We start from the raw sequence: 16,374 nt of genomic DNA, 5'->3' as shown, positions 1-16,374 counted from the left end.
CCCCACGGGAGAAGTATTGCCTCAGGGCAGCTAATGTGAGAGATGATGGGAGTGATGGTGTGAGGGTCCCAGTGCTAATGGTGCTGGTGCGGCAAGGAATCACAGAGGCGTGAGGTGCAGTTCAGGGTCTTTACTGATGGTACAAGGCAGACCCTCCCGGGAGTACTGGCTAGTATAAGGGGCCTGGTCAGTCTGCGAGCAAGCAGGAGTTCCCCTGGCCAGGTGGAGTTGTAGGCCTCCCCGTTTATCTGCACTCTTCCTGGCTACCTTGCTGTCAGCGGTTACAAGTAGCCCACGTCCCTGAGTATACCGTGTGGTGCTCACCCGTATGGCTGGTGACTTGGGGCCTTCTGTTAGCCTCCGCTCCTGGATGGCGGCGCTGGTCCCTTCTTTGTGACTGAGCCTCCGGGCTTCTATGGCCAGAGGACCTGGAATCCCCTGCCGGTTGGTTTCTGCTGCTGGGTATATATCAGTCCCCACAGCCTCGGACTCCTGTGTCCGGTTTTAGTAACTTCAGCCAGGGCGAGCTATATCTCTGCTCACAGCCCCTGGCCTTCAGCTGCTGCTCCTACAGAGCTCCTGTTCTCACTTTCCCTCTCCAGGCTCTGACTGCTCTGCTTGTTCTGCAGGCTCTTTCTCTAGCTTCACTCACTAATCCCGCCCCAGACCCAGTTTATAAGAGCAGATTCCTCCCCTCCCAGGTCTGGGCGGACCATGTTGCATGCTTAGGGCTCCTGGCCAGAGAAACCTCCCACTTGCTCTCAGACATAATATCTCTATTACTGTGGTAACCAGACCCCTGGGGTGCCACATTCCCCCCTAGTAAATTTTAGTACTCCGGGACTAAACACATTTTTAAAGAAACATAATAACAGGGTATAAACAATAATACGATAACATATTTACAAGAAGCTTTAGTTCTTTAAAGGTCACGGCGTGTCCGCAACCGGGTGTCCATATCACCCAAGGTGAAGCTTTAAGCAAAGTAGGGGACCTGTCCAAAGCAAACCCCTTGCGTTGTCCTTGGGCGTGGCTGCAAGGGTAGACTAACTACTTTGGGCCGCAAGGAGGCCACGCCAGACAGGTTTTCTCTTCCGCGGCCGTCTTCACAAGAGGCACCAAGGTGCAAAACTGTTCCGGTTATCCAGCGTCCATAACCTGTTAGTCCATAAAAATCTGCAGGGTAACTGAGAAACATAATTAATAACAGGCAACAAACATAAACCATAAACAGTTAACAGATAAATTCACAGTGCATTAGTTTAGATTCTCCAGCGAGCGGGCATCTGACCTCTAGTGACTCTAGTGGACCTACGTAGCTCACTAACTGGTTCTGCACTACAGGGTGTAGGAGGTGTTATGGGTAAGCAGGGCAGTTGTCTGCGCACTCTTTGGCTCACTAGGGGCACGGCAGGCTCACTACTAGCAGAGGGTTGATCCTCCTGTACTGCTGGTGTGGACTCTTCTGCCTCTTGGGCCGGCTGCTCTTCCAGCTCTACTGGTTCCTCTGTAGGCACTTGCGGGGCTGGCTGGAGAAAGGTGAGGACGGGTACCACGACAGCGCCGTTTACTTGTGTCCAAGACCGGGGGAAGTCTCCGAGTACGGTACTGATCATTTCTTCCCTTTCCTCTGCGGGTTGAGGGTTTCCTTGATCTTCTTCAGGGCTTTGCAGCTGCTCGGGACACTTCTTCAGGTGGTTTCTCCTCCATCCTTACTGATTACGCAGATTTTTGGGTTCTCATGGCTTGATGGCAGTACGGTGTAAGGGTCCTTCTCCCACTGGTCGTCCAACTTGTGGAGCCGCCTCTTCCTCTTCAAGACCTGATCTCAAGGTACCAGGGGAACAGCGGGAGCATACTGGTTATAAGCCTTCTCTTGCCTTTCTCTAGCTTGAGACAGACTTCGCTCGACGCTCTCCTGTACTTTCCGATACTGCTGCTGCTTTTCTGTATCCCAGTCTGCCTCTGGCGAGGTGTCCTCAGGCATCAGGACTCCCATATCCAGGTCAATAGGCAGCTTACCAGGTCTTGCTCTCATTAGGTAAGCCGGGGTACAGTTGGTGGAACCTACAGGGATGTGGTTATACATGTCCACCAGATCGGGCAGTTTCTCAGGCCACAGACTGCGTTCTTCCAGGGGCAATGTTTTTAGCAGATCTATCACCACCTGGTTCATCTTCTCGCAGAGTCCATTGGTTTGAGGGTGATAGGGCGTTGTTCTTATCTTCTTGCAGCCATACAGGTTGCAGAACTCCTGGAAGACCTCCGCTTCGAAGGCTGGTCCTTGGTCTGTCAACACTTGGTCCGGGTACCCGTGTGGACGGCAGAAGTGCTGCTGGAAGGCTCTAGCTGCTGTTTGAGCCGTTAAGTCCTTGACCGGGACCACCACCAGGAACCGGGAGTAATGATCTACGATTGTGAGGGCGTAGACATACCCAGATCTGCTTGGAGCCAGTTTCACATGGTCCAGGGCTACCAGTTCCAGTGGCTGTCTGGTGATGATGGGCTGCAGGGGAGTCTTCTGGCTGGCTCGGTCTTTTCTTCTCAGGTGGCACGGGCCACAGTCTCTGCACCACCTCTCGATGGCTCCTCTCATGCCTACCCAGTAGAACCGTTCACGCAACAAGAACTCCAGCTTCTTCCATCCGAAATGCCCTGCTCCTTTGTGGTATGCCTCCAGAACCATAGCCGCGTCTCGTCTTGGGACCACTACCTGCCAGGTCAACTCATGTGTTCTAGAGTTAACCATTCTCCGGCACAGCTTCTCCCTGTAGAGGAACAGCTTACTTTTCTCCTTCCACAGTTGCTTGGTCTCCTCCGGAGCATCTGGTTCAAGACGGGCATCGGCCTGGGTCAGCATTTCCTTCACCAAATGGACTGCGGGATCACTGTCTTGCGTCTCCGCCCAGTTGTAGTGGGGCAAGGGATTGAACGTCACGGAGCGCCTGTCCTTCACACGGTGGGAATACAGGGTAATCCCATGACGGTGGAACGCAGGGAGCTCAACTTCTTCCAGATCTTCTGGATCTTCCCCTACGTCCGGTAAGTTCGGCATTCTAGACAGGGCATCCGCGTTGGCATTTGAGCGTCCTGCCCGGTATTTGATGGTGAATTCAAAGTTGGACAGGCGGGCCATCCATCTCTGTTCCAGGGCACCGAGCCTTGCAGTGTCCAGGTGTGTCAACGGGTTGTTATCCGTGTACACGGTGAATTTGGAGGAGGCAAGGTAATGCTTGAAACGTTCGGTCACTGCCCACACTACTGCCAGGAACTCCAGCTTGAATGAGCTATAATTCTCAGGGTTCCTCTCCGTGAGCCGTAGCTTTCGGCTGGCGTAAGCGATTACCCGTTCTTTCCCTTGCTGGATCTGGGACAGTACGGCTCCTAGCCCGATGTTGCTTGCGTCCGTGTGGAGGATAAAGGGCTGACTGTAGTCTGGATATGCCAGGATTTCATCCCCCGTGAGGGCCATCTTCAGCTGGCAGAAGGACTCCTCTTCCAGCTTTTCCCACCTAAAGGGCGGCTTCTGGTTTTTGGCTTTCCGAGATTGACCTATCAGGAGGTCCTGCATAGGGGCTGCCATTTTGGTGAAACCGGGAATGAATCTTCGGTAGTAGCCTACCAACCCGAGGAACTGCTGCACTTCCTTTATGCTGGAGGGTCTTGGCCAGTTCTTAATCACGGTGATCTTATCAGGGTCAGGAGCCACTCTGTCAGCACTCACCACATGTCCCAGGTATTGCACCTTTGGTTTCAGGAGGTGACACTTGGAGGGTTTCACTTTTAGGCCGTAGTTTGCCAGAGCTTCAAACACTTCTGCCAGGTGTTTCAGGTGGTCCTCGTAGGTCTTGGAATAGACGATGACATCGTCCAGGTACAACAGGACCGTCTCGAAGTTCCGGTGTCCCAGACAGCATTCCATCAACCGTTGGAAGGTTCCTGGTGCGTTGCAGAGCCCGAACGGCATACAGTTAAATTCGCTGAGACCCATCGGGGTGGTGAATGCGGTCTTCTCCCGGTCTGCCTCTGCTACAGGAACCTGCCAGTACCCGCTAGTGAGATCCAAAGTAGAGAAGAAGTTAGCAGATTTTAATGCAGCTAAGGACTCTTCTATCCTTGGTAACGGGTACGCATCTTTGTGTGTGATACGGTTGACCTTCCTGTAGTCTACACACATTCTCATAGTGTTGTCTTTCTTTTTCACTAAGACTAGTGGAGCTGCCCAGGGGCTACAGCTGTCCCTAATTACCCTAGCCTCCTTCATGTCTTTTAGCATCCCCTTGGCGTGTTGGTAGTGTGCAGGGGGTACGGGTCGGTATCTCTCCTTTATGGGAGGATGGTCTCCCGTGGGGATGTGATGTTCTACCCCCGTTACTCGCCCGAAGTCCAGCGGGTGTTTACTAAACACTCTCTCGTACTCTTGAACCACCCGATAGACTCCCTGTTTCTGGTGTGAGGGAGTGGAGTCAGTACCCAAATGCAGTTGCTGACACCAGTCCTCCATTGGTTTCTTAGAGCCTTTACCTTCCTCTCGTTGAGATGGAGGCAAGGGTTCCACGGCCTGTACAGAATTCTGCTTTATGGTGAACAATTTGGCTAGCGTGGCATACCGGGGCAGGTGTACTTCTCTCTCCCCGATATTTATGATGCGAACGGGCACCCTCCCATGGCGTACATCTACCACCCCTCGTGCCGTCAAAATGGTGGGCCTACTGTCTGAGTAGACTTGTTCTACCATTGCTTGGTAGTCTCTACCTCTTAGACCAATAGCTGCCCGGCACCAAATCATCATCTCACTTTTTGGGGGCATGGCAATAGGGAACGGGTCACACATTCTCACGCTACCTATCTCACCACCAGATAGTTCCACCTGTTGCCGCTTCATCAGTGCCCGGATCTCTTTTTGGAGCACACGCTGCTGGCCGGAACTGGCGTTCTTGGCAACCTGCTGTAAAATGAGAATCACCTCGGCAAGACAATTTTCAATCACATTAGTTCCCAAGGTTATTCTAGGGTGACTCTCATGACGGTCTATGTCCACTATAATCAGTCCTTGTGCCGCCAGTTCGACTTTACCGATCTTAATGGTCACCTCTTTGAATCCCAATTGCGGCACGGGCTGACCATTGCTGGCGATGATACTCAGGTCGTCATCTGGGTAGCGGGTTATGTCCGAGTCATTCCAGTACTGTTTAAAGAGCACGTACGGGATTGTGGTCACCTGTGACCCAGTGTCTAGTAGGGCACTCATAGGAATGCCATCCAGTACCACAGGCAGGATTGGATGTCCCCCTATGTATTTATCACGCCAGTTTGATGGGCCTGATGGTCTTATGCCTGGGGGTTGGCCCTCTACCCCAGGTTGTGCCCGTTTAAATGACAGTACCTTGCCACATGTTCGGGTTGATTGCAGCGGCGGCAGATGGGTCGTCCGTCCTCGTTGTATCTGTCGCTGGGTCTTCCTCTGGCCGGTGGGGTCCTCCTCAGTCGGCGCCACGGGACGTCCTCCGGTCCGGATGCCAGCTGGATCTTTCCTGGAGAAGAGACCTGTAAAGACTGCACAGTTCTGGTTAGCGCGGCAACGCTCTTAGTCAGCTCTTGGACCTGATGGTGCAGGTCTGTAGCCGGGTCACTGTTTAAAGCCTGCGCATCAGCTCCCACAGGCCCTGCAGACAAGGGCGCCGTCTCCTGGTGGTAAGTGATAGCAGGGGGCCTGTGGGTCACAGCGCCACCTGGTGCCGGTTCTCGGAGCACCCGGATGGCTCTGTCCTTGAACTGTGCAAAGTCCAGGTCAGGGTCCTGTAAGGCCATTGCCCGCAACTGGGTTCGGTGGGCATTGCACAGTAGACCCTCAATAAATTGTTCAGTCAACAGCTTATCTTCATTTCCCACGCTGTCAGGGTCTGCCTGCTTAATGGCTCTCAGGGCCTCTTGTAGGTTTAGAGCATAGTCTCTTATACTCTCATGTGCCCGTTGTTTACACCCGTAAAATCTGAGCTTTATTTCGGCTGAGGTGCGGGTATCAAATGTGTCTTTCAGCCGGGCTAGTATTTCTCTGACAGTCCTCTTCCTCCCAGGTGACCAGGACTTTACCTCCCTTTGGGCTGCCCCGATTAATTGGGCCACCAGGATGCTCACTTTTTGCTCTTCTGTGAGGGGGTACACCTGGAAGAGGCTATCCAGTCTTTCTCTAAAGTCATTTAGAGTATGTGACTCCCCTGAGTACTGGGGTAGCCAGATTTCCCCCGGGATATAAGGCATGGTGAATGGCATGACTGCTGCAGCGGTTGCGCTGGCGGTGGCTGTGGCAGTGGAGCTCCCCTCGGTATCCGGCATCCTCCTCCCCCCTAGTGGACCGTGGCCTACCTTGCGATGCTCTTCTTCCGTAGGCCGCGGCTCCGCAGTCGATCGTCGGGGTTGAGGACCTGGCGTCTCGCTCCGATGACGTCAGCGTCGCTCTTCCTCCCTTCCAGGACCTTGCGCAGCGTCAGAGCGTGGGGCGGAGCGTGGAGCGGAGCTTCGGATCTCTCGCGCTTTCGGCGTCCACGCCCCTCTTCTTCCCGTGCGGCTTCCCGAAGATGGCGTCCGAAGGCGGGAAGCAGCTGCGGATGGCGGGAAGAAGGCAGAAGACGGCTGGAAACGGTCCAAGATGGCGTCTGATGGCGGGAATTGGCTCCGGATGGCGGGAAACGACTCCGGACGGCGGGAAACTTCACCACAGGTAAGTATAAAAGTCTCTTTTTCAGGCACGCAGTACCCGGTGGTTGCGGGCACGAAATCCTGCCGACTACGCCAGAGTTGACGCGCCCCCTGGGCCTGTGTTGTGCAGGGGAACCCCATACGGGCCTATTGTAGAATGCTGGGGGTTGTAGTCTCCGTGTGGCGGTGACCCGGTCCGTGCCCAGGGTGGTCAAACCAGTGGCAGTCTTAATGTATAGCAAATGTCCGACTACGCCACCCGTGGATTGCGGTCAGTGGGGACCGCCGCTGCGCTGCCAACCGCTGAGGCTGATGTTGTTTGCGCAGCCGAGTATGGGATAACTCCCCACGGGAGAAGTATTGCCTCAGGGCAGCTAATGTGAGAGATGATGGGAGTGATGGTGTGAGGGTCCCAGGGCTAATGGTGCTGGTGCGGCAAGGAATCACAGAGACGTGAGGTGCAGTTCAGGGTCTTTACTGATGGTACAAGGCAGACCCTCCCGGGAGTACTGGCTAGTATAAGGGGCCTGGTCAGTCTGCGAGCAAGCAGGAGTTCCCCTGGCCAGGTGGAGTTGTAGGCCTCCCCGTTTATCTGCACTCTTCCTGGCTACCTTGCTGTCAGCGGTTACAAGTAGCCCACGTCCCTGAGTATACCGTGTGGTGCTCACCCGTATGGCTGGTGACTTGGGGCCTTCTGTTAGCCTCCGCTCCTGGATGGCGGCGCTGGTCCCTTCTTTGTGACTGAGCCTCCGGGCTTCTATGGCCAGAGGACCTGGAATCCCCTGCCGGTTGGTTTCTGCTGCTGGGTATATATCAGTCCCCACAGCCTCGGACTCCTGTGTCCGGTTTTAGTAACTTCAGCCAGGGCGAGCTATATCTCTGCTCACAGCCCCTGGCCTTCAGCTGCTGCTCCTACAGAGCTCCTGTTCTCACTTTCCCTCTCCAGGCTCTGACTGCTCTGCTTGTTCTGCAGGCTCTGTCTCTAGCTTCACTCACTAATCCCGCCCCAGACCCAGTTTATAAGGGCAGATTCCTCCCCTCCCAGGTCTGGGCGGACCGTGTTGCATGCTTAGGGCTCCTGGCCAGAGAAACCTCCCACTTGCTCTCAGACATAATATCTCTATTACTGTGGTAACCAGACCCCTGGGGTGCCACATCACCACTAGCACCTAAGAAACACAGTGAAGCCTGGTAAGTGTCCGGACGGAGGAGATAGCCATTGATGAGAAGCATTATTTTTTAGGATCATAGCCATGACTGTTATAGCATTTGCATAAGTCGCCCTTGTACCATGTTGTTCTCCTTTTTTCAAGCAATGTCTGTAATCACAGCAAAACTATTGCAGTCTTCACAACACAGCCCGGCTCTGCTACGATTATGGAAATCACGTCCAAGAGCAATAAAGAAAAATATTCACAAGTGTTTTTAAGAAATTGCGACTGTTTTTTTTTTGCTTGAATTATTTATTTATTTTTTTATGTTTGCATTATTTTGCATTATTTTGTCTTTTTGCTACTTTTGTTGCATCTGTGCATTTTTACGTTTTTTTCTTTTGTTGCTAATCACAGCATGTTCTAAGTTTCGTGATTTACTTATTTTTTTTTCTTTCTTTACTTTTTCTATAAATTTTACCATTAGAAAATGCACCTAAAAAATCATACACCTGTCTGTATGTGTCAGAGTTGTCTTGGGGTCTCATCTGTTTATTTAGTAGGGTAAAGAGGGAGGAGGTGAGTGAGGACATAAGTGTGAAGTGCTGGGTCCTGGTTGCTTGTATATCCTGCACTGCTTCTAGCACTTCTATTGCTCTCCTCTGAAGACATGTCCCTCTTGTGTGCAGCTGGCCGAAGCCCTGGACCTCTTCCAGGAACAGATGCTGAAAGAGGAGCGGCTGCAGCCGGAGGAAAGTAACTACACTGTTCTCATCGGAGGCTGCGGAAGAGTTGGATATATCCTATATATAACGTATTGACGGCTCTGTCTGACAGTCTAATATGTATGGGGTCCCGGACAATTTTTTGGGGGAGTTAATGATCCAGCATAACTGATCATTTAATTTGGCTGATCATTATGTTCTGGAGATAAGGTGCCAGTAGACATGTCTGGTGGTGACTCTCATAGAGAACACAGGAGTGTATGGGAGAGATGGCTGCCAGACAACTGTTAAGCGCGGGCCGTCTTTCATCCAAGAGCCATCTAATGTGTGTGGCGGGCTTTATAAGGTTGATCTGTGACCCCTTGATAATGAGCCATGATAAAGCAGCATTGGGTAAGATACAAGGAGTGGCCAGTAAAGTCCTTCTGCCTGTGTTCACATGGATGGGATTAGCCGGGGTCCATGCCGTGGTGGCTGTGCTCATCAGGCCCTGGACACATTAGTCAGATCTGTACAGCATGTTGCAGCTTATTCTGAAATATTTATAACAAAGCCCAGATAATGGTCACATTAACTGTGGCATGTTTGTAGCTTTTTAATGATTTAATACTAAAATGATCTTATTTACTCTGTGAAACAACCTTTAAAGGGACTTTCTTGTTTCACAAAACCGCTGTTCCTGGCTGCAGTTTGTTTAAAGAAATTACAAAAACAGTCTGTTCTCTATTCATCCTCCCCAGGTCCAGCGCAAAGTTTCTCCTGCTGCTCCCGCTGTCTGTTATTGTCTGCAGCGCTGACAACACATCTACAGCTCTGCAGCCTGTAGCTACGCTCAGCGGCTCGTGCCGTTAACTCGGGCCGACCTTCAGAGCTCACTGACTGACTGCAGTGCTTTCACCGTCACGTCCGCGCTGCAGACAATGACTGACACCAAAGCATTATTATTATTACTATTTATTATTATAGCGCCATTTATTCCATGGAGATTAACATGTGAAAAAGGGGATATACATAACAAACAACAAGTACAATAATCCTGAACAAAAACGCAACGGCAAACTGTTACAGAAGGAGAGAGGGTCTCCCCGCGAGGGCTCACAGTCTACCAGGGATAGGTGAGGGTACAGCAGGTGAGGGTAGAGCTAGTCATGCAGCGGTGTGGTGGAGCGGTGGTTACTGCAGGTTGTAGGCTTGTCGGAAGATGTGGGTCTTCAGGTTCCTTTTGATGGTTTCCACGGTAGGCGAGAGTCTGACATGTTGGAGTAGAGAGTTCCAGAGTAGGGGGAAAGCACAGGAGAAATCTTGTATGCAATTGTGGGCAGAGGAGATAAGAGGGGAGTAGAGAAGGAGATCTTGTGAGGATCGGAGGCTGCGTGCAGGTAAGTACTGGGAGACTAGGTCAGAGATGTATGAAGGTTTATAAAAAAAAAATTCAATAAAAAACATTGAAACCCAGATATATGGGGGAGACAGGTTGTGAATGGCTTTGTATGCCATGGTTAGGGTTTTGAACTGGAGTCTCTGGGTACATGGGAGCCAGTGCAGGGATTGACAGAGAGGAGAGGCCGGGGAACAGCGGGGGGACAGGGGGATTAGTCAGGTAGCCGAGTTTAGGATAGATTGGAGGGGTGCAAGAGTGTTGGAAGGGAGGCCACAGAGCAGGAGGTTGCAGTAGTCGAGGCGGGAGATGATGAGGGCGTGCACTAGTGTTGTTGCAGATTCGTGGTTGAGGAATGTGCGGATCCGGGAGATGTTTTTGAGTTGACGTTGGCAGGAAGTGGAAAGGGCTTGGATATGTGGCTTGAAGCACGGTTTGTTTCTTTAAAAAAAAAAAATGCTGTGTTGGAATAGGGGTTGTCTGAAATAGGATAACCCCCTTAAAGTGAATCTGTCACCAGATTTTTGTTATCTAATCTGACAGAAACATAATGTATGGGCAGAGACCCTGATTCCAGCGATGTGTCATTTACTGGGCTGCTTGCTGTAGTTTTTATAAAATCACAGTTTTATCAGCAGGAGATTATCACTAGAGGACTAGTAAGCCTGCTGCTAGGTAGTCCTCGGTATTCATGTGCTCTGTATAACCCCATCCCCACCACTGACTGGAGGAAAGCTGCCGATCAGTGGTGTGGGTGGGGTTATACAAAGCTCAGCATTCAGAGAACTACTAGAGCTGCAGCAGATAAAACACTGATTTTATCAAAATAGCAGTAAGCAGCAAAAAGCGTGAGATATCACTGTAATCAGGGTCTCACCCCTTATATCATGCTGCTCTCAGATGGGGCATCTAAAACCGGGTGGCAGATTGCCTTACGATTTAACAGCACTTTCAGATGACTTTTTAGAATGAGTACTATATAAGGAATAATTGCCACTCATCATACACTCCTGAGTGTACATGAATGTATGGGGAGTGTACATTATATGATGGGTCTCCTGCATTTTTTCTCTACATTATAAGCCTCAGCATTTACCTTTTCTGTGCTCTGCTTTTCCTCCCTCCAGCTCCCTCTTCCATAGGTTTATAGGGGCATCGCAGACATTTTTGTTGAAATGAACCTGTCGCGTTCCTCCCGGTAGCGTTCGACTTCCAGTCACCGGGGTGGCACTGCTCTGTGTATAGAAAGTGGCGCCTGTAACTGCGACCCCTGTAGTGACTGACGGCAGCTCAGCATTAGGGCCGGCTGTCAATCAGGGCTGGGGGCACGGTGACAGCCGTCACTCTCTATACACAGAGCGGTGACTGAACCAGTGCCGCCCCCATGACTGATACCCAAACACTACCAGGTACAATAAAGTTAATTTCCTCCTGGCAGAGGGAGTCTAAATGCCGGCACCGGGCAGGTTCAGAATGCTATTAACCTGCAGAGTAACCCCATATCTACAGGTTGATAGCGTTTTTTCACGTGACCGGTTCCCTTCCCTTCTCCCACAGATTTAGCCGATATTGAGAGTGAATGATTAGTGCAGGAGACCAAAAAATGTCTTTTAAGTGACAAAAGAAGAAGGTTTATCTGATAATGTATATTACAAAGTGTCTTATCTTTACTTGCACTATTGATTAATGAAATCAGGTTAGGCTGGAGCAGGAGCACAGTGATAGGACAATCAGAGGGAGACACGGGCAGATCGTGCTGCAGCTTATTCTAGTAAGGAGTTTATCTCACTTCAGTGCTGAGCACTTCTACACAACCATATCACTGCCACTGCTTCTGAACATGTGCTGAATGGAAAGCGGGGATCCCTCCCGCCTGTGTGCGATGTGTACGTGAGCAGTCAGTGCAGCATTCTCTACCCACTAGCTGAGAGATAACTGAAGCTTAGCGCTAGAGCCTGCAGAGGGGAGAACTGGTGACAATTGCAGGACACACAGGGGCCAGAATAGAATATACACATAGCAGTAGCCATCTGACATGACTGTTATGCCCTCAATATAACATTCATTGTGTACGCTGTCCATCAGTGTACAAGCTGTGGGGATCTGGCCGAGGCCGGCAGTACCAGGCGCACACACTTATATGGATCTTGCTGTGAAAGGGCATCAGCGCCCCAGTGAGCACCATGGACCATTTGTTCTGTTAATTGGGAGGACCAATAACGTAATGCAGTAAAGTACCTGTACATTATCTGATAATGCCCTGTATATTATGTACTTACATTATTATTGCTATTATTACATATAATTTTTACAGTACAGACTCATTTCTTGTTACATCATTTAGATGAAAAAGCGAGGTCTGGTTCCCACAGATGCCACATATACTGCCCTGTTCAACGCCTGCGCGGAGTCACCATGGAAAGACTCGGGTCTGCAGCACGCACTGAAGCTGCGGAAAGAATTGATGGACAAGAACATTGCGCTTAATCCCATCGTTACCTGAGAGAGGAGATACCACACCTCTTTCTGAGGTGCAGTACCCCTGTGGCGACTGGACCCTCAGGGGAGCCACACTACCAACACATCCACTGTCAGCTTAAGAGATAGAAAGATGGTGCTGGGGTGTAAATTTTAAGCTAGTTAGTATGTCACCTGTTAGGGGGGCACAGGGACCCCACCAGGGGCGTTCTGGCCCACCGGAGGATCAGGAAATCCCCCGGTGGGCCCTGGGTCCCATTGGCCACGCCCCCAAGCCCCGCCCCCTACCCCCCCTGGGCCCTGTACAGAGAACAGAGGGCCCCCCTGGTTCGCTTATCATATTGGCAGCACTGTATGGGCCCTTTCAGGTATATATTATTGGAGGCAGCAGAATGTATGGGCTCCTGTCAGGTATATATTATTGAAGGCAGCAGAATGTATGGGCTCCTGTCAGGTATATATTATTTTAGCCAGCAGAATCTATGGGCTCCTGTCAGGTATATATTATTGGAGGCAGCAGAATGTATGGGCTCCTGACAGGTATATATTATTGGAGGCAGGAGAATGTATGGGCTCCTGTCAGGTATATATTATTGGAGGCAGGAGAATGTATGGGCTCCTGTCAGGTATATATTATTGGAGGCAGCAGAATGTATGGGCTCCTGTCAGGTATATATTATTGGAGGCTGCAGAATCTATGGGCTCCTGTCAGGTATATATTATTGGAGGCAGCAGAATGTATGGGCTCCTGTCAGGTATATATTATTGGAGGCAGCAGAATGTATGGGCTCCTGTCAGGTATATATTATTGGAGGCAGGAGAATGTATGGGCTCCTGTCAGGTATATATTATTGGAGGCAGGAGAATGTATGGGCTCCTGTCAGGTATATATTATTGGAGGCTGCAGAATGTATGGGCTCCTGTCAGGTATATATTATTGGAGGCAGGAGAATGTATGGGCTCCTGTCAGGTATATATTATTGGAGGCAGGAGAATGTATGGGCTCCTGTCAGGTATATATTATTGGAGGCAGGAGAATGTATGGGCTCCTGTCAGGTATATATTATTTTAGCCAGCAGAATCTATGGGCTCCTGTCAGGTATATATTATTGGAGGCAGCAGAATGTATGGGCTCCTGACAGGTATATATTATTGGAGGCAGGAGAATGTATGGGCTCCTGTCAGGTATATATTATTGGAGGCAGGAGAATGTATGGGCTCCTGTCAGGTATATATTATTGGAGGCTGCAGAATGTATGGGCTCCTGTCAGGTATATATTATTGGAGGCAGCAGAATGTATGGGCTCCTGTCAGGTATATATTATTGGAGGCAGCAGAATGTATGGGCTCCTGTCAGGTATATATTATTGGAGGCAGGAGAATGTATGGGCTCCTGTCAGGTATATATTATTGGAGGCAGGAGAATGTATGGGCTCCTGTCAGGTATATATTATTGGAGGCAGGAGAATGTATGGGCTCCTGTCGGGTATATATTATTGGAGGCAGCAGAATGTATGGGCTCCTGTCAGGTATATATTATTGGAGGCAGCAGAATGTATGGGCTCCTGTCAGGTATATATTATTGGATGCAGCAGAATGTATGGGCTCCTGTCAGGTATATATTATTGGAGGCAGGAGAATCTATGGGCTCCTGTCAGGTATATATTATTGGAGGCAGGAGAATGTATGGGCTCCTGTCAGGTATATATTATTGGAGGCAGGAGAATCTATGGGCTCCTGTCAGATATATATTATTGGAGGCAGCAGAATGTATGGGCTCCTGTCAGGTATATATTATTGGAGGCAGGAGAATGTATGGGCTCCTGTCAGGTATATATTATTGGAGGCAGCAGAATGTATGGGCTCCTGTCAGGTATATATTATTGGAGGCAGCAGAATCTATGGGCTCCTGTCAGGTATATATTATTGGAGGCAGGAGAATGTATGGGCTCCTGTCAGGTATATATTATTGGAGGCAGGAGAATGTATGAGCTCCTGTCAGGTATATATTATTGGAGGCAGGAGAATGTATGGGCTCCTGTCAGGTATATATTATTGGAGGCAGCAGAATGTATGGGCTCCTGTCAGGTATATATTATTGGAGGCAGCAGAATCTATGGGCTCCTGTCAGGTATATATTATTGGAGGCAGGAGAATCTATGGGCTCCTGTCAGGTATATATTATTGGAGGCAGGAGAATGTATGGGCTCCTGTCAGGTATATATTATTGGAGGCAGCAGAATGTATGGGCTCCTGTCAGGTATATATTATTGGAGGCAGCAGAATCTATGGGCTCCTGTCAGGTATATATTATTGGAGGCAGCAGAATCTATGGGCTCCTGTCAGGTATATATTATTGGAGGCAGCAGAATCTATGGGCCCCTGTCAGGTATATATTATTTGATAATCATGCCCATTGCCCAGCTCCCGCCATATGTTGATCGCCAGCCAGATAAAACAAGGCAGCTGGGGGCTGGGATTCGCAGCATGGTAAGGCCCAAGCGTTCTTGGCCCCCCACGCTGAAAATCTCAGCCCGCAGCCACCCCTGAAAGTGGCGCATTCCTCATAGCACCATTTCCAGGTGCTTTACCCGGCTCTTCCAGCGGCCCTGGTGGTGAGTGGCACCCTGGGTAATAATCGGGTTAGTACCAGGCCAGCTTTGTATTATCAGCTGGTACTAAACCCGAAATTCATGGTGTCACGCCAAATTAGACATAGCCACCATGAATTTTTAGTAAACCGAAAAAAAAAAAGACAGAATTTTTTTTTTTTTATTAAAAATAAAACTCATTTAGGGACTCCATCTTTAATAAAGAAAAATCCTCACTCCAACGTAATCCATAGGTCTTCTGTCTTCAGCTCTGCTACATCTTTGCCATCTGACAATATGTCTGCTGACCGAGATGAGCCGGCACAGAATGACACCGGAGCAATGTTACTGTGTAGTGCGGCACTAGATTTCTTTTTTTGTCATTTCATGCAGTGTAGAAATCTTGAGAAAAGTGTAGATTGTGCTCTGGAAGTGATCAGTTATAGCGAACTATGTTATTTTCTGCAGAGATAAGTCCTGCATAGAAGATGTGATATATCGGTCTGCGGCAGATAAAGAACTTCACCTAGAGACATCACTGGTGAGTATGTGTGTTACCTATACACACACACTGACACTATATACAGAGCTCCTGTGCATAATGTCACTGGTGATCACTGTATTACCTATACACACACACTGACACTATATACAGAGCTCCTGTGTGTAATATCACTGGTGATCTCTGTACTACCTATACACACACACTGACACTATATACAGAGCTCCTGTGTGTAATGTCACTGGTGATCACTGTATTACCTATACACACACACTGACACTATACACAGAGCTCCTGTGTGTAATGTCACTGGTGATCACTGTATTACCTATACACACACACTGACACTATATATAGAGTTCCTGTGTGTAATGTCACTGGTGATCACTGTATTACCTATACACACACACTGACACTATATACAGAGCTCCTGTGTGTAATGTCACTGGTGATCACTGTATTACCTATACACACACACACTGACACTATATACAGAGGTCCTGTGAGTAATGTCACTGGTGATCACTGTATTACCTATACACACACACTGACACTATACACAGAGCTCCTGTGTGTAATGTCACTGGTGATCACTATATTACCTATACACACACACTGACACTATATACAGAGCTCCTGTGTGTAATGTCACTGGTGATCTCTGTACTACCTATACACACACACTGACACTGTATACAGAGCTCCTGTGTGTAATGTCACTGGTGATCACTGTATTACCTCTACACTGACCCTATACACAGGAATCCTGTGCATAATGTCACTGATAATCTCTACATTATCTGTACACTGACTCTATATACAGAGCTTTTTTCCATTTTCATTATCAGTC

This window comes from Phyllobates terribilis, unplaced genomic scaffold (assembly GCF_046119375.1).
Source record: "Phyllobates terribilis strain yellow unplaced genomic scaffold, ASM4611937v1 Scaffold_314__1_contigs__length_2217976, whole genome shotgun sequence".
Classification (NCBI taxonomy): Eukaryota; Metazoa; Chordata; class Amphibia; order Anura; family Dendrobatidae; genus Phyllobates; species Phyllobates terribilis.
Note: the sequence above shows the minus strand (reverse complement) of the source record.